The sequence below is a fragment of the Myotis brandtii genome, unplaced genomic scaffold (assembly GCF_000412655.1).
Source record: "Myotis brandtii unplaced genomic scaffold, ASM41265v1 scaffold2148, whole genome shotgun sequence".
Classification (NCBI taxonomy): Eukaryota; Metazoa; Chordata; class Mammalia; order Chiroptera; family Vespertilionidae; genus Myotis; species Myotis brandtii.
In genome coordinates this window covers 114,164-140,664 of record NW_005358033.1, presented here as the reverse complement: position 1 = coordinate 140,664, position 26,501 = coordinate 114,164, and positions in this window count along the sequence as shown.

Genomic DNA, 26,501 nt, shown 5'->3' with positions numbered 1-26,501 from the left:
AGATTCTGAGGGCATGGAAGTTTTGCATTTGGGACCCTCCTAAACCTTGCTCTATGTGTCTCTTTGGTTGTCTCTTTTAGATAAAACTATAACCCTAAGTATAGTTCTTTCCTGAGTATTGTGAGTGGCTCTAGTGAATTATTGAACCAGAAGGGGCAGTGGGTACCCCTGAATTTGTAGCCAATTAGTCAGAAGTGCAGAAGGCCTGAGAGCTCCAAAGCTTGTGGCTGAAGTCTGAAATGAGGGGAATCTTATGGAGGACTTTGCCCTTGACCTAACTCTGGATAGTTAGTGTCAGAATTACATTGCAAGGCCAGAAATGGGTAATCCAGTTAAATCAACGAAACTGGGCCAGGCTATGAAAGACTTAGACATCAGGCATTAGACTTGGAAAGGGAACATGGTAGAACATAATTTATTAAGTGCTTGAAATGTGTCAGGGACACTTCTAAGCATATTTTAGGTATCTTCTTATATTTTACCTCCTCTATCATAGGAAGTATCATTAATTCTTTTCTAGATGAGTACTAAAAAACAAAACAAAACCACAAAAATAACAAACACTGGACTCTTTGCTAGTCTGAGATTTACCACCCATATGCTGTTGACCTTTGAACAACCATACCTTTGCATGACCTCAGTTTTTCATCAGTCTGTCTATCCCTAAGATTTTATGATTCCACATGGTTAAGGTGCATTCTGAAAAATCATATATCATTAAAGTAGTCTCTAAGAGCTAATTTAACTTTGGACATTTTTTCTAGATGAGTAGTAAAAAACAAAACAAAACCACAAAAATAACAAACACTGGACTCTTTGCTAGTCTGAGATTTACCACCCATATGCTGTTGACCTTTGAACAACCATACCTTTGCATGACCTCAGTTTTTCATCAGTCTGTCTATCCCTAAGATTTTATGATTCCACATGGTTAAGGTCTATTCTGAAAAATCACATGTCATTAAAGTAGTCTCTAAGAGCAAATTTAACTTTGGACATTCATTTTTATTTTCAACAAATACTTATTGAATATCTGCCATGTACTATACACTAGGCTATGCTTTGGAGATACAGGGATGAACAAAAGCTAATAGTCATTCCTTCCAATACCAGTAGTATTGGGTAAATTACCTTTTCATTTCAAACGAGATTGTGTTTAAATGAGCAACCTGTAGGGAAGAGGGTAGATTACAAAAAGAAAGCAAATTGCATGGGGGTGGAGGAGACTGGGAATGAGCATTGCCTTGCTGATTGAAGAATGAAAGATCAAATGGAGATGTGCTGCTAAGGAAAGGCTTTGGGCATGTGAGAGTCAAGTGATTTTTAGCATTAGGTAATGATTTTGTGGACTAGCCCCAACAGTAGTACTTATGTGGATTTTGTACACAAGTGACAAGGGAGGCAGGGCGTCCCCCTCTACATACTCACTCTCACCTGACTATGCAAGGAATACCACACCAGTTTCACTGCCTATAATAAGAAGAGACCTTCAGATTTGGAGTAGAGAACTCAAACAGAGAAAGAGATGAGACTGGCTGGGCAGGGTGACATTAAACATGCATAAAGACTATACCAAGAGTTGAAAGCTTGGTAGACCTCCAGAATCATTTGGGGGTACTTTATGAACATATAGCTTCCATCTGAGATTTTTAAAACCAGAATTTCTAGAGGAGAATATTTACAAATAAGTCTTCCAAGATGATTCTGATGCTCTGCTGGATTTGAGAACCACTAGTTTACCTGATTGGCAAACAAGGATGGTGTATAAGACTCAAAGAGACCTGCCATCAACAGCAATCACATGTTTTGCTTTCATGACATTATTTTTTTCTGAATGGATCAGTTTGGTTTCTAAAGCTATTGATTTATTGATCCTGCTTTTCCCTTCTTCCATATGTGGATTTTTATTCTCAGTTTCTTTTGTTGGCATCTGAAATCTTGAGAGTTAAAGAGATGTGTTTTGAATTTTTTGGTGGGGGGCATTTTTGCTTTGTGTAGTAGACATAATTGGTGGGATTTTTATTCTCAGTTTCTTTTGTTGGCATCTGAAACCTTGAGAGTTAAAGAGATGTGTTTTTTGAATTTTTTGGTGGGGGGCATTTTTGCCTTGTGTAGTAGACATAATTGGTGAAAAAAAATCTCAAGGATGGGATGGAAGGTAGACTTTAGCCATCAGAATCATTTGAACTAACCAAATCAACAATAAATCACAAACTCCAGATTTTTGTTTAAAGGGGAGGAGACCAAGGCAGTGGATGTGCAAATTAGCCAGGCCACGACTTGCTGGCTCTGGTTCATTTTGTAAACAAAAGCAGGCCTGAATTCAATCAAACATTACTTGTTAAAGTAAACTAGCAAAAAGCTGGTGAAAATTAAAGTAGAACAGAAGATGGTTTCAATAATTTTATTCTCCAGCTTTTAGCTGAAAAAAATCTACCCACCATTCCATTCTATGGCACATGTCCTTCCTTTCACGAAAATTAAAGTGTTGTAGTTATGCTCATATTGAAAAATGTTACCGGTAGTATTGGGTAAGTTGCCTTGAGAATAAAATTCGGAATACTATCATTTATAGTTTTGACAGTATTTTAGTAGATTTTTAGGAACTTTTTAAATGAGAGAAATGGGACCCAATAGGTTGGGTAGCTGAAAGACTAAATTGTTTGATAAATACCATGTGTCTGGTATGCTATACTTGTTTAAAGTGACACTGAGAGATTAGTTGTTTCTAGACATTTTTTGGTTAGGTCTTTAATGTATACAGAGCTGTTGAGTTTCCCCTCAAAACTGAACAAAGCCTGAGGGGTTTTGCCCTATGGGGCTAGAAACAAGTGGACCATTGCTTTGGCCTGCAGTGAAGTTTTCCGCTGAGGTGACAGGTCTGCACTTTCTCCAAGGGGTTAGTAGGGATACCATCAAAATTCCTGGATGAAGGGAAGTTCTAATTATTAAGCCTTAACTTAAAAGTTTCCGTAGGAATTTTCTACTTTGCATGTAGAACTGTCATTTGGGGGGTTGTGTGGGGTCAGGGATCCAGAAGATCATTTCTAAGAGTTTTGGGACTAGGTGTAGCTGTCCAACTGTGCACCTAGGCCAAAAGTATCCTGAGTCATTGCCTGAAATTCCCTCCACTGTGAACTTGTGTTGTGTTCCAGCAACTGAAAGAGGTGTTGATTCATTTCAGGCCTCGTTTGTCTATGATGAAGTTCAACCCACCACAGAGGGATTCAGGGGAACTGCACTGTGGACTCTAGGCCTGTGATTTATGTTTTCCCTGTGTTTTTATCTGTTTTCTCTGTATTGTTGACAATGAAGTTGACATCAGATGTATTTAGCCCAAAGGATACTGCACAGTACCTTACAACGAAGGTGGAAAAGAAGATCTGGCAGGCACAGATCAATTGTTGTCAATAAAACAGTCACCAAAGTGAAACACTGACAATGACAACACTCCTCTACTCTGGAATCAGATCCCAGAGGCAGGCACGACCTCCCTGAAGATGACTCACCATCATCAAATCACGGTGAGGAAGAATTTGGGCTTCTTCCTCTCCAGATACATAGGCTGATTGTAGATTATTGAACTTGCAGGGAATCTGGAAAAGCACACTGCCTGCCCTGCCCACTCAAAGCGCTTATGTACTAACCAGGATTCATTTCATGCTTATTGCTGATTCAGATATACAATAATTACCAACTACTCTGGCTTAAGTGCTTTTATTGTGGGTCCTCTTGGAGACATGCACAGGATAAAATGACCTCTTGTCATTATTTCTTTTCTTCTGGTCTAAAAATGATTTGTTTGAATGACATCACAGGGTGGAAACCGTTTTCTCCTTACCCTTTAAATATCAGTTTTGGGAGGAGCCTTTTCTATTTCAGGATTGTGTCATTGCTCTGGGAGTTGATGGTTCTATTTTGAGAAATATTAAATTCTTATCTTCCACCCTGGTACCCATCTATGTTATTCGCCCAACAATCAGTTAGAAAAGTAACTGGGCTTGCAAAAGGACCTTGGGGGAAAATGTCCTGGATCATATTCTAATAGTCCTAGGGAATAAGAACAGTTTCCTAGCACCCTGACCTTGATGCCGCCCCCCCCCCTGGGGTGATCAGGAATGATGTTTGCACTGTCTTATATCGCAGCTTTTACTCCTTTGTGTTTATTCCATCGCTGAAAGACTCAGAACATCACTTTTTCTAGCACACATTGTTTGTCTGAAAATACACCTGGAGAGTTGCCCAATTTGGAAATGACTTAAATTACAAAAAAAGCACAGCTGTCTTTAACAGCTCTAGGAGTTCATGCAACGAGCCTACAATTTATTGAGTAGGATTAGATGCTTATTGCCTATGACACTTTAAATACCATTACATTGAAGTTTATACAAGAAAGTCCAAGTTTAAAACTGGAATCTTAGCAATAACAGCTGGGCCATTTGTTTATGTGATAGGCAGGAAAGAATGACTTCTGTAATCTTCGTCTTTGGCTTCAGGATTCTGCTTAGGAAAAAAAAAGAAAGAAAGAAAAGATGGGAGGGGGAAGAAAGGAGCTAATTTCAGATTGTCAGGCTGAGCTGAACACTGCCGGCTAATCTGTCCCTCATGTTAAGACCTCTGCCAAGGTTCCTCTTGTATCCTCTTGCTCTCTCACACCTGACAAACCAGCATTTGAAATACTGTAGCCCACCTCTCTGACAGCAAGGGGTATGTCGCTAGCTAGCTTGCAGCTCTCTCCCCCAGGCGGCTCACATTCCGCATTTTGTTTCTAGCATGAAAGACTTTGTTTTAAATCATAATAGCAACCAGGCTGTAATCACATTAGAGCACACATGGAGAACTTGCAAAAAGTCATGTGTTTTGGATTTGACATTCTGATTTATGGTTGTGTGCTCCAGTTACACAGCTGCAATCTCATTTTCCAACAAAGATGTTTTCTATTTTTCTATTACTTTGCTTCACCCTGTCTTTATGTTGGGGAAAATGAAAGCCACCAGGTGAAGTCATAACATAAGTACAAATGTTTTCATGTTTGGGTTGGAGAGTGTAATAAAGGGTGTATACCGGCATTTCAAACACAGCTTGTTATTTTTGAATAAAAGTGTAAAGCGAATTGCTTACTTAAGGTAATCGCAAATTAAAGAGGTACATGGAAATTTGTAAAACCCAGAATTGTCCTACAAACTTTCCGTCTCCATCACCTGATATCAATTTTGGAGGAGGGAAATGAATGGTAATGCTCCACTTTAGGTATTTGGGTAAACTATGCTCCCTACTTATTATGTTCATTTCACAAAATTCTAGGAAGTTCAGGGTTGGGGACATGTAAAGACAATTTCTGCCAGCCTGTTCATTGTGCACATGAGGAAAGTGAAAACCAGACATGGAAAATGACTTGCCCAAGGTCACACAGCTGCTTAGTGATGGAGCTTAGACTAAAGCTGAAATTGCTTTCACCCCATTCCAACACGTTTTCCACCACTCCATTTAAATGCAACTTGAACAGCACTTTTTTGTGGTAAACTGACCACCACCACAAAGAATAGTCCAAATAAGTCTTCTGTTAACACATGAAAAAGAAAATGCCTTTTACTTTGTTGGGTTTTTTCCCCAAGTCTAAATATTTTGTTGTTGCTGTTAAGTGTGGTGAAAATTCAGACCCATCCCTGGTTCAGTATACTGTACATGCAGAATAGTCTATCTTGGTCTCATACTTGGGGTACATTATTGATAATAAAGGTAGCAATCTTGAACTCAGATGCGTTGAGATTTAACACATATCAATTCTTCCCAACACTTGAACAGTTCCAAATATAGTTATGTTTTTGGCAATTCAGTAAAATCTTAATACCAGGATAAAAGGTATATGTGTAAGAAAATTAAAAAAAAAAAACCCTGGTCGGGTGGCTCTGTTGGTTGGAGCATCATCCCATACCTAGGTTGCAGGTTTGAATCCATGTCAGGTGATGTTTCTCTCTCACATCAGTGTCTGTCTCTCATTCTCCCTTTCTTTCTCTCTGAAACAGTGAACATATCCTCAGGTGAGGATTAAAAATAAAAAAAATATATAATAGGAAGGCATTCACGGGCACAAGCAGTCAGATTGACTTGGAAATCTCTCTAAAAATGGAAAGAACATTAAAGCTCTATAGTCTGGATCATTATTTTGGTGCTCATTTCCTTTCACATAGATTCAGTCTTGGCTTTGTGAGAGGATTTTGGATTCTATAGTCATTAAGTCATGACAGTTTTCTCATAGAGAAGAAAATCCATGTACACAGTAATTAATTGTAATATTTCTTGGTAGAACTTTTTAAATTGCATATATGGATTAAAGTTTTCCCTCTTATTAAGGGAGTGGAGAGAGAATAAGTGACCAACAATTTTATTATCTTTAGTTAAATGCATATGTACAGATGCTATACCAAAGTTTTATATTATCTTACCTGTATGGGAATAATACTTGTAGGAAACCTATTTTTGGTGCTGATCTGCCTCTCCCCAGCCTCTATTCTCCCCCTTTCCTGCTAATAGCATTACGATTTTCCTTTTGGGGAGGTTAGTTCAACCTCATTCTCATCCATGAGATGAGCATCATATCATCTTAGCCTGAGCCTAGAGGGTGAACTGAATTCTTAAGCCATCACCTTATCTCATCTGCTCCTCTGTGATGGTGATGCACATGGATGGGCACATGACATGTGGGCCAAAGAGATTGAATCCATGGGCTTCTGAGGACACTGCCATTCAATGTACTGTGTTGAGAATGTGAAGGTTTTTTCTTTTTTTTTTTTAAATCTCCAGGGGAGAACTTGGAGCTTCTAGGGCAGTTAACATTGAGGAAGATGGAATAAAGGAAGAGAGAAAACAAATTTCCTATTACATGGGTTGAGCTTCTGGATCAAACTTTTGCTGACAGTGGTCCTACCTGGATTTTTATCCATATGAAATTTTCTTAAGTTTTTATTTTAATGTTTTTTTGTCACTTATGATTGGAAGACTCCCAACTGCTATGCCAGAGAAGTGGAAAGACAGTGATGTTCAATATGGGCAGAGTTATAAAGATGGTCTTTTAGGAACGTGAGCCTTGTGGGATCTCATCTATCTCATAGTGAGGATTGCATTTATAGATGTAAAGTTCTGCAGAGTGACTGACCAGAGTGGGAGCTCTATGAATTATTGTTATGATGATGGTGGTGGTGATTGATACCTTATTGTAGTTTTAATTTGCATCTCCCTAATGATTAGTAACCTAGAGAATTTTTTCTTATGTTTACTGGCCATCTGTATGTCCTCTATAGGAGAAATGTCAACTCAAGTCCTTTGCCCATTAAAAATTTTTTATTTATATTCATTTTGTAAAGAATAGTTTATTGATTTTTAGAGAGAAAGGAAGACAGAAGAGAGCAAAATCAATGTGAGAGCATAACATTGATGGGTTGATTACTGCACGCTCCCTACCAGAGATTGAGCCTGGAACCTAGGCATGTGCCCTGATCTTGAATCAAACCAGCAACCTTTCGGTGCACAGGATGATGCCCAATCAACTGAGCCACAATGGCCAAGGCTTGCCTATTTTTAAATTGGATTGTTTGTCTTGCGATTGTTGAGTTGTATTAGTTCTTTATACATTTTTGGAGATTAACCCTTATCAAATGAATCATTGGCGAATATGTTCTCCCATATGGTGGGTTCCCTTTTCATTTTGTTGGCTTCTTTTGCTTGTGAGGAAGCTTTTTAGTTTGATGTAGCCCCATTTGTTTATTTTTTTTTCCTGTGTTTCCCTTGCACTTGGAGACATATCAGCAAAAATATTGCTCTCATATTTTGTTGCCTATATTTTCTCCTAGGATTTTTGTGGTTTCATGACTTACATTTAAGTCTTTTATCCACTTTGAGTTTGTTCTTCTGTATGGTGGAAATTTGTGGTCTAGTTGTATTTTTTGCATGTACCTGTCTAATTTTCCCAACACCATTCATTGAAGAGACTATTTTTACTCCATTGTATGCTCTCCTTTGTCAAATATTAATTGACTATAAAAGCATGGGTTGATTTCTGGGGTCCCTGTTCTGTTCTATTGATCTTTGTGCCTATTCTTGTGCCAGTACCAGACTGTTTTGATTACAGTGACTTTGTAGTACAGTTTGATATTCCATATTGTGATTCCTCCAACTTTGTTCTTCTTTCTCAAGATTGCTGAGGCTATTTGGGGTCTTTTCTGGCTCCATGTAAATTTTTGGAATATTTGCTCTAGATCTGTGAAATATGCCATTGTTATTTTAATAGGAATTATGTTGACTCTATAGATTGCTTTGGATAGTAGGGACATTATAATGATGTTCATTCTTCTAATTCATGAAAATGGTATGTGCTTCCACTTGTTTGCATCTTCCTCTATTTCTTTCTTCAGTGTCCTATAGTACAGGTCTTTTACCTCCTTGATTAAGTTTATCCCTAGGTACCTTTTTTTTCAGTAGTAAATGGGATTGTTTTCTCAGTTGCTCATTCTGAGAGTTTGTCATTGGTATATGAAAATGCCACCAATTTCTGGATATTAATCCAGATACTTTGCTGGATTCATTTATGAGATCTAGTAGTTTTTTGGTGGAGTCTTTAGGGTTTTCTATGTACGATATTATGTCACATGTGAATAATGACAGTTTTACTTTCTCCTTTCTAATTTGAATGCCTCTTATTTCTTATTCTTCTTTAATCTCTGTGGCTAGGACTTACAGTACTATGATGAATAAGAGTGGTGAAAGCAGACATCCCTATCTTGTTCCTGATCTTAAGGGAAATGCTTTTAGTTTTTGCCTATTGAGCATGATCTTAGCTGTAGGTTTTTTATATGTGACCTTTATTATGTTGAGATATTTTATCATAAATGGCTGAGAATTTTTATCATAAATTAGAAGCTAGTGCACAGATTCGTGCACCAGTGGGGGCCCCTCGGGGGATGTCAGATAGCCAGTTTCGGCCTGATCTCCACAGGCCCAATCCAGATAAGAGGGAGCCCAATCCCCACAGGTCTGACCCAAATAGGAGGGAGTCTGATCCTGTGCTTTGAGCGTCTGTCCCCTGGTGGTCAGTGCGTGTCATAGCGACCGGTCGACTGGTTGTTCAGTCATTTGGTTGCTTAGGCTTTTATATATATAGATGGTGCTGGATTTTATTGAATGCTTTATCTGTATTGATATGATCATATGATTTGTATCTTTCATTTTGTTTATGTGATGTATCACATTTATTGATTTGTATACCAGCCTTTAATCCCTGCAAGAAATCCCACTAGGTCATAATATATGTTTTTTTTAATGTATTGCTGGATCTGGTATGTTAATATTTTGTTGAGAATTCTAGCATCTATGTTCATCAGGGATATTGGCCTATAATTTTCTTTCTTTGTAGTGATATTGGCATACTTAGTTCTAGGGCTTTCAGCTCAGACTGGGATTTTTAACACCATTGGCTCCTCTGGTTCTCAGGCCTTTAGGTTTGGGCTGAAACTATATCAACAGTTTCCCTGGATCAACAGCTTGCAAATGGTAGATTGTGGGACTTCTCAGACTTCATAATCACATGAGCCAATTCCTCATAATAGATCTCTGTCTATATATCTACATATAGGCTTTGATTTTGTTTCTCTGGAGAACCTTGACTAATAAATATGTAGATATAAAGAGTAAGGTCTTCTATAATTTGTCATTAATTCTGGGACAGGAGAATAATAACAGGGCAAGTGTAGCATGTAGGCATAAGGACATTGGGAAGAGAGCCCATGGAAACAGGAAGAAAATGGTATAACCAGACCAAACAGAGATTTCTGTTTTCAACAGGCTAGTTAAGTGTCTGTGTCAGTTTTGTGAAAGGGAATTATATGTGAATTTCTCTTGGGAAGGTTACAAAACAGAATTACTGGGTCAGTGGATCCTTACACTTTACATTTTAATAGAAGCTATTAGATTGTTTACAAAATTGTTGTTCTAGTTTACACTCTAACCAAAAGCAAAAAGAGTGCAAAGGTTGGATGGTGCATCATCCTTTGTGGCCTAATGTATGTGTGCACATGTGCATGTGTGTGTGTGTGTGTGTGTGTGTGTGCGCGCGCGCACGTGCAGGCATGTATGCAAGTGTGCACACATTAAGGATGGGAGTTGGGAGTTGATGAGGGAGATAAGCCTGGAAAGTTAGTTGGGTCTGGAATGGACATTGTTCTGTAGGACAGTGCAGATCACCTACATGTAACCCAGGCAGGCTGCTTAGTCAAACCCACATCCTTAGCCTTATCTCAACAGGATTAATATATCTGGGGTGTGAGGCCTAGGGATTTTCATTTTTAACAATATCCCATGAGGGTTCTTTTTTTTGTTTTTGTTCTAATGTGCCTTAAAATTGAAAATTACTCTTTCAGACAAGGGTGAGCTTTTGAAGAACTTTGGTTCTTCTTCTGGGAGGTGTCTAAGGAAATCAACCACTTTGGGAACATCCTGCAGGTGGTTGGGGGAAAAGAAAAGGAAATGACCCTGGAAAAAAAAATCCTACTGGTTAAGTGCCCTTGGGACATACTGTCCTTGGGATTGCTCTAATATCAGGATGTATGTTGGTCAGAACAGCCCAGGTCAAAAGCAGAGATGCATTTAGGACCATTTAAAATCAATATTAGCCTAGGTGCTCTTTGAAAAAGGCATAATTAAGAATGTAAAAGTCAGGTCACCTCTGATTAGTGAGGGACAGAGTAAAGGGTGAATCCATTAGAAGCTACTTGTAAGACATTCACACTTTAAGAACATTGCTTTGATGACTTTGAAGGGGCTCTGCAGTCAGGGAGAAAGGCAGCAGAACCAGTTCCTACTTGAAAGACCTATTACAGTGTTTATCTTTTTAGGGAAATACTCTTAAATGTTTTGAATGGCACTAAAAGGCTCTTTTCATTTGAATATGGCCGATTTGGCCACTTGAAGGTAAATTTTGATTGATCATAAGATTAACTCCATATTGTGAGTCAACTAATATTTTTGAAATTGTTTGAATTTGCCTGCATGTATTTATATGCTAATGCACATAATTCCATGTGCTTTTATATACTTTCAAGTTATATGAATGACCCTGATCCTTGCTACTTTGAGATATTTGGGATAGGGGTCTTTATTCCCTATTTGGAAATGGGACAAAGGTTAAATGATTTCATTCATTCAATACTGGAAATCAGGTTTTCCAAATTCTAATCCAGGATTCTTTTTTCTAAACTCCTTGAAGACAATTACAATATGGAAATGCACTGTGGCAGATATGGAAATAGTTCCCTGCCCCTGCAGCTATAAATACTTGGGGAAACACTGCAATCTGAGAAATGGAGGAGAACCAGACTGCAAGGATCTTGATGGGCGTGGCTATGAGGAGGTGGGTATGGTAAGCAGCAAGAGGCAAACTGCTAGGCAGCCTTAAGATTAATGTTAACCCTGCAGATCAATGTTAGAGTTGGATTTGGGGTTGCTGTGGCTGAAGCAGGAGATGCTCTACCAAAATATCCTTTAGCAGGGGATCATTTTATGTAGAATGTGCGACAGCGATAATAGAAAGGAAGGACTGAATAAAAGTGGGGAATAGGTTTAGAGAGAGTTTAGAGGGAGAGACAGGTCCAAGGTGCAATAAAAGGAACCAAGAGTTTAACAACGTACATGGCGTACCTACCAAGTGCGGGCACTGGTCTATTTACACACTTGGGAATTGAAAGGACAGATAAAATTCAATAGATGTAAACTTACAAAAGTTGTCTCATTGAAGGTGTTGCCAGAGTTTCCATTAGCAAATAGCTTTAAACAGCTTTGTAAATTAAGAAAGGGATATGGGAATGTAAGAAGCATGGTGACAGTCCCTAGAGATGGCATATGTGGGCTAGAGAGATATATGGGGATCATGCTGGGGTTGTTTTCAACGCTCTAGCCCTAGAAGCTTAGTATTTTTTCATTACTGCCTTCAGTATCTTGACATTTTAAAAATAATCTTGGCTTCCCCTTTATACTCTTCTCTGAATATTCATATAGACATTACTTTGGGCTATGAACTCATAAATGAAATAGGATCTATGCTTGATGAAACTTTATGGGAGACATCCAAGAAAAATCTGCTCTAGGAAATAATTTGGTGATTCAATATGTTGGCACTCTTTCATCTGAACCAGGCTTGTGCCAGCCTTGGTGTCAGGGGCCCCTGTTGGAAGAGCTAGCTCTAATGTGAGTCTTGATCTGCTGTGGTCACTAAAGGTCCAGCAGCTTAAAGGTCCAGCAGCTTTTCTGTCCATTTAGAGATAGATGTTCAGGCACTTGGCCAAAATCCAGTTGGGTAATCTATCAACTCAGAATTACCCACTAATTTCAGTTGGGTAAGACATTGCATTTTTTTGGTTTCTTTGCCCCCCGGACTTGTGTCATGTTACATGCTATTAAACATGTTTCACCACTACGCGGACTACGGCAGCAGGTAGCACGATATATGTGCTTTGCTCTTAATGACTCCCTTTAGAAGCCAAGTTTATAAACCACTTGCCTATTTGGCAAGGATGCAAAGAAGGGTCTTTCATTCCATTCTTCCTCATTTCCTATTTCTGAATTGCATTTGTCTGAAAGAATTCCAGAGGTAATAAATGGGCTTATATTAGGGCAATTTATAATAATATTTTGATTTTTTCAGTTAAAATTTTTTAGTAGTCTCTATGTTGTTGGATCAGGGAAATTAAAACTAGATCATGTGACTATGTAGACCATTTAGAGTTTGCTTTTGAGAGATATCTGTCTAGGAAACAAATCTTGAAAATCAATAATATAAATTTCTAAAGTACTCTTCCTGGAGTTTTTAGTGAATGTGTAAAACACATTTGACTTATTTCCTTTTTAAAAAATACAACTAAGTCCATATTTTGGTCAGCATCCTTAGTCCTTAGCACCATCTTGGGGTTTGTTGAAGACAAGTTGAAGAAGTTCAAAGTCCTATGCTTGCCCCTAAAACAACTGCACTCTCACTGGGGAGACTAAACACATATAAAATGGTGATACCACAGATAGAACAGCTAAAACATTGTAGGGAGAGATGGTAGATAAGTCACACTAACTGGATTTAAATCCTCACTCTACCACTTCCTACTTGTGAGATACTGGGCAAGTCACTGCACCATTCCATGCCTCACTTTCCCCATCTGGAAAATGTGAATAATAATAGTTAATTAACACATACAGAGTTCTTAGGACAGGAGACCAATGATGGTTAGTTCTTAAGTAAAAAGATGCATGTCAACAAAGTGTGAATTTTTAAAGGCAGAGATTACTTTGAGTTAGAATGTTTAGGGGGAATGCCGAAAGATCAGGTTGAATTTGAACTCTGAGTTTCAAAACTAGTGGAAATATTACTGTTTTTATACTTACTGACTCCTGAAGCCAAGTTTAAATTCTACTGACCAATCTAACAAGAATATATCAAATAGTGGTTCTTTTATTCTGTAGTCAGAATTTTTAAAAATTACAAAATAATGTTTATTATAAAGCATTTAGATAATATACATGAACAAAGAAAAAATATATTTTCTTTTATCCCCTGATGATATATGCTTGCATTTCCTTCCTGTCTTTTTTTTTTCTATGCATGTATTTTAACCAAAATGTGATTCTGGTGTGTATATAGTTTTGTATCCTATTTTTTCACTTCACTCCATAGGATAGCATTTTTCCATTGTCATCTGTTATTCTTTAAAAACATTGCTTTAAATGATGACATCATATTCTATCAAATAAAATTTTTTGGTCATTCATTGTTATAATTTAGATTTACAAGTTCCCACTATTACACAAAAACTACAATGAGTATTTTTTTAACATAAGTTTTTATGAGTCTCTTTGATTATTTTCTCAGGATAGACTCCTAGAAATGAATGTACTGGGTTAAAGACTAAGGGTGAGTTTTTAAACTCTTAATGTTTATGATTGAAATAACTTCAAAAAATTTAAACTAATTTGTACTTTAGCTAGCAATATTTAAGAGTTTCCATCTCACTGTAGATTCACTAAAATTGGTGTTATCATTTTTAATCTTTGTCAATTTAATAGACGAAGCACAGTATTTTCCTTTAATTTGTAATTATTGGCTTTCTAGTGAGGTTGAACTTTTAAAATATGTTTCTTTGCTTTGGATTTCTCCATCTGATAGTATCCCTTGTTCATTTTGGCAGGGTGGTGTGGGAGGATGTTTTTGTTGTTCCTATCTATTTGCATGTCTTTACACAGGAGTGATAGTAACTTTTGGTCATATTTGTGCCAAATTATTTCTATTTGTCTTTGATGCACATAAGTTTTCTATTCTTATACAGTCAATTTAATAATTTTTTCACTTGTGATTTCTTTCACTGCTTTTAAATTTAGAAAGTCTGAAATTTTGTTTGTTTTAATAAACAAAATTTTGTTTGTCCTAATTTCTGTGTAAGAAATTAAACTTTTGGAGATGTTGTTCAGTGGTTAGAGAATTGGCTCGAAGTGTCTTGGGTTCAATTCACAGTCAAGGGCATGTATCTGGGTTGCGGGTTGCTCTCCCCACCCCCAAGTTGAGGCATGTGCAGGAGGCAACCAGTCGATGTCTCTCTCTTACATCCATGTTTCTCTCTCTCCCCACCACTTCCACTCTCTCTGAAAAGCAATTGAAAAAATATCCTCATGTGAGGATTAACAACAACAAAAAAAATTAATAAAAGAAATTAAACTTTTAATAAAGTAGAAGAGGTCAAAGAGATATTTCTTCATCATCACGATTTCTTTTTTCCCTTTTCTTTTTCAAAAGAACCTAGGTTAATCAAAGGTAATTCATGATTCATTTTGGGAAAATACATTTATATCACTTGCAAATATTCTACTGTTGGTTCACACCAGTGTTTGTAAAGTCTGTCATATATGCAGTGACCATGTTAGGTAGAGAATATTTTCCCAGGAAGTGGAAATAAGTCATGGAGCATTGCTTGACAAAGATTCAAAGTTTGGAATAGAAGTGTTTTAAAGATCACATTTTGCTCTTGACTCAATTTGTTCACAACTCAGCAGAAGCCAATCCTCTTTGTTGAGTTGACTGTTGTTAGTTAAACCCTGCTCATTGAGAATTCTAAAAATGCACATTGTTTCAGCATTTGTTTTCCTAGGGAAGCTGATTTCTACCCTCTACCTTGCTTTTCAGCTGGTCCGCTGTAAGGGGGAAGCATGAAGGGAGGAGCTTATATCATCATATCTCATAGGAGGCTGGATGTAAAAGACATGAAATCTTAGTATTGTTTCCCAAATTATTTTAAACATTAGCTTAAAAGACTTTTAAGATTTTTTTATTTTATTTTGAACGGAAGTATTAACTAGAACTGCCAGGGGCATTTAGTTTGAGAAAAGCAATACTGTGCATCTTAAATTGGGTAGAAATTTTTATGACTGAAATTCTTCATTTATTATACCCAGATGGTGGGAGCAGGCTGCTGTCTCTGATGCCCTGGTGGAAATAAACCTTTAATGGATCTTTTTCTAAGATGGAAACCTCACTAAGAAGTTCAACTATGGCACCAGCATTGCCTTTTTTTTAAACTTCTTAACAATTGCTTCTTATTGGAGCATCTTTAACTTAAACACAATTCATTGAATGCTCTGAAGCTTCAAGCTCTTCCTGAAAATTGCTGTTGTATATATATGCATTGGCTAAGAAATTAACTGAAAGTGTTTCTTCACCAAAGTAGCTACCCACCTGAAAAGATGAAGCAATCCTTTCTTCATTCAACAAATTACTTTTTTTAAATTACCCATAAATTACTGTATAAGATATTCTAGTGGCGTTAGGAAAAGAAGTTGCTGTAAAAACGTTAAGCATGAAAACTGAAAAAAATATTTTAAAGCAGAATTTAATAAATTAAATCCTCATGGAAAATTCTTTCACTTTGAGAAAACCTTTATTAAAGATTAAATATACTTGTATAATGTGCATCGGTATTAGCTTAACATGCATAGCACTTCATAATGATAAAGTATGTTTAATGTGATATCTCATTTAACACCTTGTTGTGATAAGTAGGGAAGATATTATCTTTATTTTATACATCAGTGAGTTGACAGCTAAAGTTACATGACTGGTAAGATCTAGAGTCAGAAATCAAAAGTATATCTTTGAGTCGTAGGCCGACCTCATTCCTTCTCTACTATAACGCTGAAAGAGAGGAAAATGATAAATAGCTGCATTGGCAAACGTGACACTTTAAAGGTCAGCATTTTAGTGGTAATTGCTATCATAGTTTTTCATTTTAAATATGAAAGTAAAACTAGCTATTGCTAGGATTTTATCTCAGTAAAAATGGAAGAGTAGTTATGATTTAAATATATTAAGACTGCAGAGAAATTTTATATTTCAAGTTTAAACATGGAACACTTATTATCACAATTGTTTTTAGAAGAGATAAACCCTACGTTATATTTCATCTGAGCATTATACCAGGATTTCCTTTGTTTTTGTTTTTCTCCTATTGTATTTGATGCTACAATTTATCTGGAGATGCAAAGCTGAACTGCCAAATAATTGTAATCACAGTCACTTAATTGTGCTGCTCCTTAGGACGAAGGTTTTCCTTTCTGAGGGTGCATGAGTAGACAATGGCAGGCTGTGTCTTATGCTGCTGAAACCAACAGTTGTGTTGGAAGAATGAGCCACAGCTCTAGAATTTTGGTTGTTTGACTTAGTATGGATTTCTACTAAACCAAACGCTTAAGAAAATTTTAGTAATGGTACCCTTGCTCAATATAAAACAGATGGGAAGAGGACTGCCATCATTTACACTTGGGTTACAGTGCAGCATGGCTGCAGACCTGGGAAATAATTGTTTAAGAGTCATAAAACCAAGGAACTTGAACACAGTCAATTCAGTTCAACAAATGTTTATCAAGTGCCTCCTCTGGGTCAGGCACAGTGCTGCGACCTAAAACTACTGTAGGAAACAAGTGTAATACAGCCTCCAGATCCATGGAACTACAAGCTAGGGGAATTACTAATGTTAAACATGTGATTAATTACAAGAATGATGAATGTTAAGAATAAGAAAGAACAGAGGACTATGGGAATTAAGAGTAAGGGGATTCAATCCAGTCTAAGGATTGAGGGAAGACTTTAATCTTTATAAAATTATTAGAAATAAAAACAGAAGGATGGAGGAAAACCAAGGTGTGATAGTTAATTTTCTGTGTCAACTTGACAGGGCCATTGAATGCCAAATATTTGATCCAACATTATTCTGGATGTATCTGTGAGGGTGTTTCTGGATGGGATTGACATGAGACTAAATCAAGCAGATTGCCCTCCCTAAGGTGGGTGACCCTCTTCCAATCAGTTGATGAATTTAAAAAATGTATTTTAAATGCTTTTCTTTTCTAAAGCTTTGGGTTATACCTTAGAATTAATATGATTAATCAAAGGCATGAAGTTACTTAGAATTATGCTAATAGTTTATTAAAAACTTAAAACAGTTACAGAACTGTAGAAACATTGATTTCATATTGCCACTCATTGATTAAAGAACCTATCAACCATACACACACACACACACACACACACACACACACACACACACACTAGAGGCCTGGTGCATGAAAATTCGTGCACTCAAGGGGGTTCCAAAGCCTGGCCTGCACCCTCTCACAGACCAGGAGCCCTCAGGGATGTCCAACTGACGGCGGGAGGCAACCCGCAGGCCGATCAGGGGGTGGCGCCGGCAAGTGGCCGGCCCCACCCCCCAATTGCCCCTTCGCCATTGCAGGTCACTGCTGCCCCCCCAATCGCCATTCCCTCCCTCTGCCTGCTGGCACCCACTTTGGCTGTCCTGGCGCTGCCCGCTTGCTGGCCCTGCCCCCTGCTGACTGGGCATTCCGCCATTCAGTCGGTTTGCATATTAGGCTTTTATTATATAGGATATATATGTATATGTGTGTGTGTGTGTGTGTATATATATATATTATAACCTTATATGTATATTGAAGAATCTTTAAACTCTATATAACCATAGTTATATCAAGAATTGAATATTGTAGATGGGATTAATCCTGAAGACAAGTAAACAGTTGTCCAGGAAGAGTGTGAGTTATCAGCTAGCCATTAAACATTAGTAAATGTGATTTCTAAGTATTAGGGGTAGCGAATACATAGTGAGAACAAAAGAAATAGAAAATGTGGCATTTTTCCATATACATCTTATTACCTAATCCTGAACCAGATCAACTACCTTGACTACAACCACGGAAGGACTTTTAGACTAGTACAGATTTCAGCTGTGCAAATTGAAACTCACATGGGAAGGGATGGGGGTTGGGGGGGACAAGAATGCACAGAATCAGGTGGGGTTAATTCATCCAAAACTTTTTTATTAAGAACAAACCAGGCTGAGGCATTCCTGCCAGCAGTGGGGATTCAGCAGTGAACAAGAGATACAGTTCCTCCAGGAGTTTAGGTTCATGACACAATTGGGAGCTAGTAACCACAAGTCATCCCCAAATTATTCAGGGATGCTCGTTATAAGTGTCACAAATAAGTTTGGGTGCTGTGAGGGTGAATGAGGAAGGTTAGGAAAGTCTTCTCAGAGAAGTGATGTTTCAACTTTGATGAGAAGAAAGAAGAGGAATTGGACCTAATTAAGAGAGAATGGAAGAGGCTTGTTATTAGCAGAGAAAAGACCCCCATGTAGAAAGGAGATCAACACCTTTGAAGAATTGAAAGGTTAGCATGTGTGGTGAACTAGAGGGAGAGTGGAACAAAATATGCTGGATTGTAAGGGTTTGTAAGATCCTAAAAACATTGGAAGGCTACAACCAAGCTTCAAGCAAAATGATGACTGATTAGATAAAATATTAAAAAAAAAAAAAAACATTGGAAGGCTACAACCAAGCTTCAAGCAAAATGATGACATGATTAGATTTTCATTTTAAGAAGATGGTTCTGTCTACTGTGTGGAGAATGGATTGTAAGAGAGGAAGAATAGAAACAAGATGAGACTAAAAAGTGTTACAGCCATGCAGACCTCAGGAAATAGTGGATTAGCCTGGAATTAGTGGTGAACAGCGAGAGAAGAGAATGGATAAACACATTTGTTGTTAAGGTGAAATCAACAGAAAGATTAGATGCAGGGGATTATGGAAAGGGAGAAACAAAAGTGACTCCAGAGTTTTGGCTTGTGTGTCTGGGAAGGTGAGAGAATCATTTATTTACCTGTGGAGGAAGGTAGAGGGATTGATTTTGAGAACAGGATATGAGTTGAAATGAGGATCCTTCTTGAAGGAGATGAGACTTGAGAAAGCACTCCATAAACAATAGAAGGAAATGGTATGGAAAGGCATTGAGGCAGAAAGAAGGCCATCAATAAATATGCAGAGGAGTGAATAGAGAGGAGGAATCTATTGAAATGGAGAGTACCATAAAGGAAAGCCAAATATATTTAAATTCAACTTGAATCTTCAATACAACAGAGTTTGCTCATCATTATTATGAAGACCACTAGACATTTTGTGTGTGAAAACACAGAAGAGATGATAGTGAAGACCATTGCTTAAAGGTTAGGTTAAAGATGATCTCAGTGTCTGCTCAGGATGGATCATGTGGGCAGACAGGAGTTGACACCCTGAAGAGATCCAATAGCGACAAAAGTAAGGAGAGCAAAATACTACTCTTGGATATTCAGTCCTATCCAAATATTGGGATGGCAAAAAGAGATTATAAATAGTGAAGAGAAGAACTCTAGATATCAGAAATCCAATAGTAACTGGTTTGAAATGTAATAGCAACAATTGCAACTTCCATTCATTGTGCTTGTAATATGTGCTCACTAAGCACTTACCATGTCTAATCTCATTTAATTTATTTGTGTAGTCACTTGATGAGATATATTCCTTAATCTCTAATTACAGTTAGAAAATAGAGCTCAGAGATATAGTTAACTTCCCAAGATTCAAGCAACTAAAAAGTGGCAGAGGCAAGATGCAGGCCTAGATTTGATTAACTCTCAAGTCCTTGTGCTTTACCACTAATCACTCCAAATCATTTCTGGCCTCGAGAAACATCAGGAAGCTTATGGTTTATATATGCTCCAGGAAGAATCTGGAGATGGCTCTGAGAGCCCCATATATACCAACCTTCTAGAACCATCTGTGGACCCATTGCAGTGGAAGTAGCCTCTTAGAGATAAAGGATACATGAGATGTCTAGACACAAGAATAAGGAAAGAATTGAAGCTTTGGCATTCTCTCATCACCAATACTGCCACAATATCTGGGTCAGAACTCTATGCATTGATCACTGGTTTGGTATCATTTTCTGAATCTCTAGGGTAACAAAGATTCTTTGTCTAGATAGCCCTCCCCCATCATCCCACATGCCTTCCAAGAAGTGGTAGCTCTGGGATTTGAACTCAGGTCTGGTAGAGTGCACATGGGCTTCCCTACACATCACACAGACCTATGTGAGGCTGGGAAAGGCAAAGAGAATAAGGATGAGGACTGCTGAGGGGCTTTTTAGCTTGAACAGCCAGGAGACAATGGCATCCATGGAGGGTGTAACTAGGAGCTAGAAAGTCTAGAACTTAAACTGTACTCCACTGGCCACAGACAGTAAATGACCTCAGCTCCTTCCTCCTCAATGGAAATCCAGCTTTTATGTCACAGGAATGTCAAGAATGATTGTTTTGTGGCCACAATGATTTCATTGTTAAAAGCCATGCACCAGAGAATAGAATAGTAATTATGGGAGAGAAGATGGGTTTTACCAAGTTTAACTCAATTTAACATTGTGTCTTAACAAATCTTGAATTTCAAACCAATTCCACTCATTGGGGATTCAAGTTCACATGTCTTTGCAACATACAACTTCCTGCCACTATGGAAAAAGGGCTTTAGAAGACACAAGACTTCATAGACTTCAAATAAGTCTTATGAAACAACATGCTCACGTGTTAAGTGTAAATGAGTCAGAAACATAAGGATTAAATTTCCCTTAAAATACACAGGGGTTTGAAAATGAAGGGAAAAATGCTGAGGGCAAAACGTGTTTTGGATTTTGGCAAACCCAAAACATTTGAAAAAAAAGTGGTTTGATGTTTGATGAACCCTAAATACATTAGAGTTTGCTCATCTCTCATTGTAATGAAAACCACTAGACATTTTTGTGTGAAAACACAGAATCCCACTGGAAATGCCTATGGACCCCTCACTACTGTAGAACTTGACTGATTTTCATTTCACTAATTCATAAACTTCCTTACACTATGGTTGGTGGTCTCCCCCACACGAGTTCTCAGCAAAGCCATAATAAGAGAACTCTGGAGAAGACGTCTGGGGTTACTAAGACTTCATTAGTTTTATAAAATGCACTTCAGGGCATAACCACTGTACAATAAAACATTAGCATAAGTCATTAAAATGGAACCATGCCTTGTCAAGATAAATAAGAGGAGTGTGTTTTATGTGGCATTGTCCTTATTTCTTTAAATTGGTTTGTTCACTTGCTAATTTGCAAAGCTGAATAATAAGATATTCTGTGGTATGAATTAAGGCAGTGAGATTCTTCCATTCATAGATTTTCCACTTAATACCCCTGATTTCCATTGAAGTTTCTAAAGCCATAAAGTTGGAAACAGGGTCTGATGGATGCTTTAGGGGCCATGGCAGTAGTAAGGGAGGAGGGGAGGAAGATGACAATACTTTTTTTCTCTGCCGGAAGTGCTTTCTATGTGAGATGGGATGTAGAAATGTCATTTTTGCCCCTTTAGTCTCAGATCACTCATGTGCAAACAGTAGCTCCCTCATTAAAACTATTCTGAATTATTTAGGTTGGCCTTTGATTTGAACTGGAATTACTTTATCCTTATAATTCTTTGGTAGTCTGATTTATGTGACAAACCATTCACTTTTTAAAGGACTCATAATGTGTATCAAGAAATGTTACAAAGACAGGTTGCTATAAATATAGCAACAAGAGGCACCATGGATTGAATGAGTGCTATGGCTGGCCCCCATGCTAAGCTCATTGTACACACAACAATGTAGAAAGTTCTATGAGTGAGGCACAATTATCTTCATTCTGAAGATGAGGAAATGGAGGTTCAGTAAATCAAGTCATGGTGGTAGAGTTATATTTCACTTATTAAACATTTGATTTGTGTCAGGCATTATTCTAGGTTTTGGGTATATAATGATGAATAAGACTAGCCCCTGCCCTCACAGAGTTTACATTCTAGATGGAATAAGATCTTTCTGGCCTGACCACTGTAGGCATTCTTTGTGGTTTTTATGTACAGAGGGACAGGAGTAATGACTTAATATTGATTTCTTTTGAATTTGGTTCATTTGAGAGTGTTTGGTTATACGAACAAGGCTATTTGTGACATATTCTTCAGATAAAGAAAAGTTTCCAAAGCAGGGGAGACACCCCTCATGCAAGAAGTTATCATCCTCCATTTGACAAATTAAATTACTAGAAATCATTTCTAAATACACTTAAGTGGAAAGCAGGTTAGATATTTGAAATATACACAGCCCTCATGAGAATAGGCATGGTCTAAATCTCAAAAGAAGCAATACTCTTTTTTCTTAAACTAAGTTTCACTGATTACTCACAGGTCTTTGGAGCTACTCTTTCCCTTAAGACTTAGATAATATTATCTAGAATCTCCATTCCATGTTCATGGGAAGTTGAGCACCTTTCCCCAAGTTTCTGCAAATTTTCAAGGGCTCACGTTCCCTAGCCCACCTCTGGCTCCAAATTCCAGCTGTTAGTTCTGTTTGTGGATGGTCATATAATCCTTCACATTTTATTCCTGTTCCGTGGTGTGATGACCTATATATACTTGAAACTCAGAGGTTTTACTTAATTCCACCCTCTTACATTCAGAAACTGACCCATGCAAACAGACAACCAACCCAAAAACAAACAAACAAAAAAACCCTGACCATTTACATAAAGTCTTTATCAGACTTCAGAGAAGTTTTGGTAACATCGAGAGGATTTAAGATTGCAATATCTTAACTGAATACTGGGTATCTTAGTTTTAAAATTATCCTTGTCCCTTTCAGCAAGAAAGGCTCAGTCTTCAACTATGTTGCCCCAACAGCTCTTTGTTTCTCCTGTTCCTGCTTTGTTTTCTGTCTCCATCCTCTCAGGAACAAAAGCTAAGTTCTATGTTCTCTGTTATATTTTAATTGAGACAATGCACATACCATAAAATTTATCATTTTAAAGTGAACAATTCAGTGTTGTTGTTTTTTTAGTATATTCACAAAGTTGTACAATAATCACCACTACCTAATTTCAGCATATTTTCACAACCCCAAAGGAAACCTTATACCCATTAACAATTCTCATTCCTCTACTGCCCTCTGCCCCTCCAACCAATGGTAATCATTAATCTACTTTTTGTCTTTATGGATTACCTATTCTGGATATTTCATATAAGTGCAATTATACAATATATAGTCTTTTGGGTCTGGCTTCTTTGACGTAGCATCCTGTTGTAGCATGAATCAGTACTTTTCCTGTTTTGACTAAATAATATTCTGTTGTAAGGATATACCTCATTTGTTTATCCAATCACAAGTTGATGGACATTTGGTTTGTTTCCAACATTGGGCTATTGTGAATAATGCTGCTATGAACATTTTTGTAAAAGTTTTGTAAAAACATATACTTTAAATTCTCTTGAGTATATACCTAGGAGTAGAATTTCTAGGACAAATCATAAGTCTATGTTTAAGTTTTTGAGAAATTGCTAAACTGTTTTCCAAAGTTGCTGCATCATTTTACATTCCCACTATCGATGTATAAGGGTTCAAGTTATCTACATCATAGCTACATGTTACTTATATTATTGTAGCCACCCTTGTACATGTAAAATGGTATCTCACTGTGTGGTTTTTATTTCCATTTCCCTAATGGCTAATGATGTAGAGTATATCTTCATGTGCTTATTGGCATTTGTATATCATCTTTGAAGAAATGTCTGTTCAAATATTTTGCCCATTTTAAAAATTGAGGTTTTTTTGTCCTTTTATTGTCAAGTTGTAGTAGTTCTCCTGTGTTCTGAATGTTAGACCTTTATCAGAAATATAATTTGCAGATTTTTCCCCATTTTATTGATCATCATTTCACCTTCTTGGTGGTGTCCTTTGAAGCACAAATGTTTTGATTTGTGTTGAAGTCCAATTTATCAATTTTTCCTTTGGTTGCTTTTCTTTTCTTATTATATGTAGTAAGAAACCTTTGCCTAATCCAAGTTTATGAGGATTCACACCTATGTTTTCTTTTAGAATTTTCTAGTTTCAGCTTTATTAAGTCTTTGATTAAGTTTGAGTTAACTTTTATACATAGTGTGAGGTAGGGGTCTATTCTTTTGCATGTGGATATTCAGTTGTACTAGCATCATTTGTAAAAAACTTATTCTTTGCCCATTGAATTGTCTTGTTGAGAAGCCAACTGACAATTAAATTATGGGCTTATCTCTATGTTCTTCAGAAGAGTAATTCTGTAATTTCCAGCCCTCACCTCAAAATTTAGCTCTTAAATATCTCTTTGTACTTCCAAGGATCTAGCTTGTATGAAAATACTGCTCTCAAATGTTCCTCCGATTAAGACCTTAGACTAGAATTAACCTCCAATATACTGGGAATAGGGAGTGAAGAGGAAGGATGGTTTGTCCTGGTTTCACAAGAATTTACAATATAGTAGTCTAGGGGGATGATCAGACAGTCATACTGGTTGTGTGATTTGGGGGAATAAGTTAACTTCTTTGAGCCTCAGTTTTAATTTCTATGTAGATATTTTACAGCAGTACTTCCATGTGGGAATTACATCCTAGAATTTCTCAGGCAATTTATGTTTTCTTGAATCTTGTATCCTATGAAAAATTAGTTGAGAAATCAGAAAAACAGGACAAAAACTATTATAGTTTTCCTGTGAGAATTAATGCTTAATAATTAGTATAGAAATGTTATAAGCTTTCAGAGAGTCACTGATGTCACTTTGAAAGCAAGACCAGGAACTGATGACACTCAGAATGAAAGTTAAGGTAAACTTTTTCAGAACTGGGACAGCACCAGGTAGCCACAAGCTAACCCTGCTCAGCCCAACACAGCATGTATGGATATTGAGTACCTGAAATGAAGCTACTCCGAATTGGGATGTGCTGTAAGTGTAAAATATGTATCAGACTTTAAAAACTTAGTACGGAAAAAGAAGGTGAAATATCTCATTAATAATTCTTACACTGCTTACATGTTGAAATTATAATATTTTGAATGTACTGGGTTAAATAAAATATATTATTTTTAATTTTAAAAATTCATTTAAACAAAACCAGTTCATCCATTCCCAATCCATTCCTCACAACCACCAATCTTTTCTCTGTATCTGTGAGCTTGGTTTATTTATTTATTATTTATTTTTCTAAACTCCACATATAAGAGAGAGCACATGTTACTTGTCTTTCTCTGTCTGACTTATTTCACTTAGTGTAATGCCCTTGAGGTCCATCCATGTTGTCACAAATAGCAAGATTTTTTTTTTATGGCTGAAGAATATATACACATTTTAAAAATCTATTCATCAATCATTGGACACTTAGGTTATTTCCATATCTTGGCTATTGTAAATAATGCTTAAATAAACACCAGAAACAGCAGGGTGCATATATCTCTTCGAATTAGTGTTTTTATTTTCTTCTGATAAATACCCAGAAGTGGCATTGCTGGGTCACATGGTAGTTCTATTTTTAATTTTCTGAGGAACCTTCATATTGTTTTCCATAATGGTTGTACCAACTCACATTCCCACCAACAATGCACAAGGGTTCCATTGTCTCCACTTCCTCACCAACACTTGTAATTTCTAGTTTTTTGATACCAGCCATTCTAACAGGTATGAGGTTTTGATTTGCATTTCTCTGATGAATGATATCAAGCATCTTTTCTCATACTCGTTGACCATCTTTATGTCTTCTTAGAAAAATGTGTATTCAGATTTTTTGCTACCATTTGTTAGTTTGTTAGTTTGTTTTGCTGTTGAGTTGTATGAGTTATTTCTATATTTTGGATATTAGCCCCTTATCAGATATATGATACACAAATATTTCTCCCATTCAGTAGGTTATCTTTTTATTTTGTTGATGGTTTTCTTTGCTATGCAGAAACCTTTTTGTTTGATGTAATCCCACTTTTTTATTTTTGCTTTTGTTGCTTTTTAAGTGGTTTTGTTAAAGTGTTAATGACACTGTCAGGCTAATAAGAATAAGAATTAATAAATTGATTGGAAAAAATCTTATAAAATAACTTTCCCTGGTTCCTTTTCGATTTTAATGTGGTTTCTAGAAAATTTAAATGACATAGGTAGACAGCATATGTAGCTCATGGCTATTGTCATGTGTGGAGATGAAATTCTAACGTAGCTCTCAAGTTTTCAGGACTGATGTACACATACT